The following is a 5908-nucleotide window of genomic DNA, read 5'->3' on the forward strand; positions in this document are numbered from 1 at the left end:
AAATAAATTGGAGGAACATGTGGTGGTTTACCTCTCAGACTTGTGGAGGAGGAAGGAGTTTGTGTCCAAGGGAGAACTAGAGACCATTATTGATCACAAAATAGAACATTTTGATTACACCAAATTAAAAAGTTTCTGCACAAACAAAACTAATGCAAACAAGATTAGAAGGGAAGTAACAAATTGGGAAAAAAATTTTACAGTTAAAGGTTTTGATAAAGGCCTCATTTCCAAAATATACAGAGAATTGACTTTAATTTATAAGAAATCAAGCCATTCTCCAATTGATAAATGGTCAAAGGAAAGAACAGACAATTTTCAGATGAGGAAATTAAAACTATTTCCACTCATATGAAAGAGTGTTCCAAATCACTATTGATCAGAGAAATGCAAATTAAGACAACTCTGAGATATCATTACACACCTGTCAGATTGGCTAAGATGACAGGAACAAATAACGATGAATGTTGGAGGGGCTGTGGGAAAACTGGGACACTGATGCATTGTTGGTGGAGTTGTGAAATAATCCAACCATTCTGGAGAGCAATCTGGAATTATGCCCAAAAAGTTATCAAAATGTGCATACCCTTTGACCCAGCCATACTACTACTGGGCTTATACCCCAAGGAACTACTAAAGAAGGGAAAGGGACCTGTATGTGCCAAAATGTTTGTGGCAGCCCTTTTCATAGTGGCTAGAAGCTGGAAGATGAATGGATGTCCATCAATTGGAGAATGGTTGGGTAAATTATGGTATGTGAATGTTATGGAATATTATTGTTCTGTAAGAAATGACCAACAGGAGAAATACAGAGAGGCTTGGAGAGACTTACATCAACTGATGCTAAGTGAAACGAGCAGAACCAGAAGATCATTATACACTTCAACAATGATATCCTACGAGGATGTATTCTGATGGAAGTGGATTTATTCAACATAGAGAAGAGCTAATCCAATTCCAATTGATTAATGATGGACAGAACCAGCTACATCCAGAAAAGGAACACTGGGAAATGAATGTAAACTGTTATTTTTACCTTCTGAATGCAATTCTTCCTGTGCAACAAAAAATTCGGTTCTACACACATATATTGTATCTAGAATATACTGTAATATATTTAACATATATAAGACTGCTTGCCATCTGGGGGAGGGGGTTGGGGGAGGAAGGGAAAAAATCTGAACAGAAGTAAGTGCAAGGGATAATGTTGTAAAAAATTACCCATGCATATGTACTGTCAAAAAATGTTATAATTATAAAATAAAATAAAAATTAAAAAAATATTCCTTATTCACAAAAAGGGGTATATAATCTAGCACTAGAATAAAATCAGAATTCAGACTAGCCAACTGCTTTTTCTAGGATATGCTTTGATAGAAATCTAAGAAAAAAATTAGGAAGGAAATTCTCTTTCTATAAACATTTATCAGCTTAGAAAACCATAAAAAGTAGAAATTTGACTTGTTACCAGGACTACAACTGACATTCATAACTAACTAAAAGTTCCAATACCCTGTATATTTGGTGTTGTCATTGCCAAACTTAAAAGCTGTTCACAACTGCAACATGATGTCATTGTCATTATTTTTTCTGTAATGGTGGTGGTGGTTGACCTTCACTTCTATTGGCAGATTCATTCAGTAAAGGCATCAGCATGCAGTCCTATTGACTGGAAAAGATATTCTAGCAACATGGTAGGCCCAAGCTGTGAAAATTATTCTTGCATAGGTAATAGAGATGAGTCTATGAGATGGACCTGGGGGGGGGGCGTCGATGACTATCCCATGGAAATTATTCCAATGAACTAAAAGGATTCAAGGCAGCATCAAGTTGACAGCCCCCTTTTTTCCAATAATATTTTGGATGTAAAGTCTGCTATTCATTATGCAGCTGCCAAGTAAGAGGTATGAAAAGAACCCTTCTTTGTGTCTGGTAGAGATGGACTAAAATGAGCACCAAATCCATTTTGGAAATGTAAACCAGCATAGGCTATATTCACTTCTTTTTTCTATTTTTTAATCTCTCTGATGGTTTTTTCCCTTTTGCTCTGATTTTTCTCTCCCAATATGATGCATAAAACAATGTGTATTAAAAATAAATAAATTTACTAGGAAAAAAAATAAAATAAAATTCACATTATTCACCCTATACGACAAATCCCTTTGTCCTCTCATGGCAATAACAAAATGAAGTGCTTAGTAGTCTACATCACTGGTGCATGTTTCAGAATCCTGAAGAATACAAAGTTCCCAAACAAATCAATACTAGCCTTGTCCTCATTTGAAGTACAATTTGGACTGCAAATTACAGGGGAAAGTCTGAGTGATGAGACATACGTTAGAATTTCAAAGGAAAAAGCCATGTTGTAAATCACCTAGCCTCATACCCTTTTTTTAATGATGTGGAAACTAAGGACCATAGGAGGTGAAATTACATGACTAATGTAATGTAATGATATGATCATGCAGATCTGTAATGGGAGAACCAGAATTTGAACCAAAGTGTTTCAATCACTTTTAGTCAGTGCCTTGAAGAAAATAAGCATTCAAAAGTGTTTATTTCAGACTCAAAAAAGAAAGGAGCTAAAAGACTTTATCTATGAAGAATGTAAGGAAACTCTTTACCCTCCCAATGAAAATTTTTATCTCATTTAAAATTTCTTTCTAGAGATGATCTATGTGATAGAATTTAAACTATCTATAATTCCTAAAGTATAAAATCTCTAGTTCAGTCATGTACCAAAAAAAATTACATCTCAGCAAAATTTTTCTACATTCTTCATTCACTAAATGAGTTCTTCATTGTGTTTCAATGCCATTTCTAAGGAGACCATGCTTAGCAAGATATATATTTTTTTGGCAGTGACTTTCAACACAAGGTCAAAAGACAATGATTATTTTGGGGATAAGAATTACAAGACTGACTCTATTAATGTTTTGTATCCCATTTTGAAGCTGCATTTTTTCTTTATGGCTATTAGTAGTGGGGAAAGAATTAGCATTTAATATGGACAACAAAAACATCTCCAACTTCCCTACCCCACCCTAAAACTTTGGTTTTAGACCCAGAAGCACATTAAAATCTATCAACCAAAAGTAAATCTAAAATTTAAGCTTCAGAAATAAAAGCCTTTATTAAAGAGTGGGTGTAGAGGGCCAGGAGGTAAGACTCCATTCCAGGTTTTGAATCTTACAGTAACTTGGCTCACCAAAACTCTTTTATTGAAATGGCAGAGATTGCTTGTCAATATAACAAATTAATTATCTAGTGACTGAAACAAAATGCAAACACTACTCTTGGGATTAAAAGCTAAACATTTGAACTTAGAACATAAAAGAATGTCCACAAGGAGACTGAAGGTATTTGGGAGAAAGATACCTGAGACAATGGCATACTAAATTTTCCTCTGATGTGGATCTCAGCTATTTACATCTCTGTCTATGTACTCAAGATCCGGGGCTTAAGGGGTGTATTAATTTACATCATAGTAGATTTTGTTAGGTTATAGGAATTTTAAAAGAGTGTATTTTGTAACAAACCTATGAGCATTTGAGGTATATATATATTTGTCTCTCTGATCAATAAACTTTGAACAGTCCATAAACAGGACTTCTCTACCTGGCTCTGATATGTTGTCACATCCTTCATCTCAATACAGGACCTGGACTCCAACAAATGGGCATTTGATATTATCAACAGTTTTATTGAAGCAATGTAGGATACTCTTTAGTTTTAGATGCTTCTCTTATATTCACAAATTTCAAATAAAGACTAGATCCCTCAAATGTAAACTCATTTAAATGACTATAATATAGTTATTGACACTTCAGCATTCTTTCCACTACCTCACTACCCCTGAAAAGATATAACATACAGTGGTACCTAGCAGGATCATAAATTTTCTTATTTTGTTAATAATCTAATTGTTTTTTAAATTTTGTTAATAATATAAACAAATCTCACTTCAGAAGCTTCATGTCTAAGAACAAATAAAGGGGAAAGGTTTAATTTAGGAAGAGATGTATAAATATAGAAAAGAAAGCACAGATCAATAACAATGTGACTAGAAGTCAATTTAATTTGAGCAATCTCAACAATTTTTCTATCCCATGAAAGGAAAGCAAATCACAGGTGAGACACAGGACATAAAAACTAAAAAAAAAGTCTAGGAAAAGAGACTATATTTCATGTTAACAGAAATGGTTGAGTGCGCAAAAGAGCATTTTCATGAAAACAACTTCTCTCTGGCTCCCTCCATGGTTATACCAAAATCATCTAAGAGTTTCAAAATTTCTCCAGAATTTTCTAAGGAGATTCTGGATAGGAGAAAAGAGCAGCAGAACTTCACCACTTCTTTAAGTTTAATATTGATGGCAGCCTGCAGGATTTCATAAACTGTATTCATACTCAGTTCTATAGTGCCATAATACATGAATTTTAGGACATGGCTGAAGGCTGTAGCAGTCAGACCATGCAAAGGAATATTGTCCTGATCTCCCTCCTGGCTCTCAGCTGTGAACATTTTCTTGAAGTAGTCACTCTGGGTGGCAAGGAGTGCTTTATGGGCCCGGAATTGCTGATCGTCAATAACTAGGGTGACATCAAGAAGCAATCCCCCTTCATACAGTGCTCTGAGCCCAGCAGGGACACTGGCGTCATGGATGGAGGAAGTGAACTGTTGCACGTCCCCCTCCATGAGTCACCTTGCTGGTCTTGGTCCAGTTATGGCTGGGCTGGCGTCTGTGACAGGAACAGCACTTCTGCCACTGACTTCAACGTCCCTGTATTGGATCGAAGAGAGAAGAACCAGGGATATATAGGTCATGAGGACTGAACCCTCTTCCTTCTCCTAGTCTTCCCTTTTCCTCCTACTCTTCCTCCTTCTCCTCTTCCTCCTCTTCTTCCTCCTCCCTCCTCCCGCTTCCCCTCCTCTTCCTTCTCTCTCTTTCACCCTCCTCTTCCTCCTTTCTCTTCTTCCTCCTCTTCCTCCCTCTTCCTCCTCTCTATCCAGGATATGGTGGGGGCACTTTGAGGAGGCCAGAGTAGGGAGAACCCTAGCTATTGAGGTTACTGCAGCCCTGCAGTCTCTTCCCTCAGGCCCCACATCAGCACCACCATCTTTCTTTCTGCAGGTGAAAAGTCTTATGGCTGACGGATAGAATGGGGCAAATTACTGCACTTAAAGAGGCAAGAGAAAGCCTGGGTGGGCTGGAAGCTCCAGGTACGTACATCCGCACATGCATCCCCCCTCCCCCAAACACACACACAAGGTGCTGATACTCCCAGGACATTTTACCCCTTCTTACATACATTCTGCTCAGTACCAAGAGACGCCTACTGGGGAAGGGGGAGCTTCGTGAAAAGATTGGGGGTGGGAAGGAAGAGAAGAGAGAAGAAACAGAAAGGCTGAAGTAGAAGCAGGGGAGGGGGCACTTACCTCCCTCACAGACACTAAGGCACTAGTAGGACTGTTAGGATCATCAGCCTTGAAGATGGCAGTAAGATGGACCTAATGGAGGAGAAAATGGCCGAGAGGGGCAAAAAGGCTGAAGGGGAGGGAACTGGGTGAGAGGCAGGCAGATCTCCAGCTGCTCTGGGCCCCACACACCCTCCACTGGAGACAAATAGAACTAACAGAAGGTGGGAGGGGTGGTCATTGTGACATCATCACAGAGCAGCGCTGGTCTCCCTGAGGAGAGATTGAAGGGAAGAGGGAGGGGATGGGGCTCTGTGACATCAGGTCCAGGGCAGCCATGACTGTTAACTGAAAACTCCATGGTCTAATTCTGAAGAATTAGTGGGACAAGGAGCAAACCACAGACAACAACCAATACTTTCGTTAGAATGATAACTATGGAACGACATAACCAAAATGGAGGGATGCAATCAAAGCAGTCCTTAGGGAAAT

General features: G+C 38.4%; 1 long non-coding RNA gene across 1 annotated transcript; it reads right to left on the bottom strand.

Annotated features, from left to right (window-relative positions):
• Positions 1-4058: 4058 nt before the first annotated feature.
• On the bottom strand, positions 4059-5617 carry LOC141548255 (uncharacterized). The gene is made up of 2 exons (XR_012483866.1): positions 5438-5617; positions 4059-4781 (listed from the first exon to the last, which is right to left on the bottom strand). It is a non-coding gene; the product is annotated as an uncharacterized LOC141548255 (long non-coding RNA).
• Between the last annotated feature and the right edge of the window lie 291 nt (positions 5618-5908).

Source organism: Sminthopsis crassicaudata, chromosome X (assembly GCF_048593235.1).
Source record: "Sminthopsis crassicaudata isolate SCR6 chromosome X, ASM4859323v1, whole genome shotgun sequence".
NCBI lineage: Eukaryota > Metazoa > Chordata > Mammalia > Dasyuromorphia > Dasyuridae > Sminthopsis > Sminthopsis crassicaudata.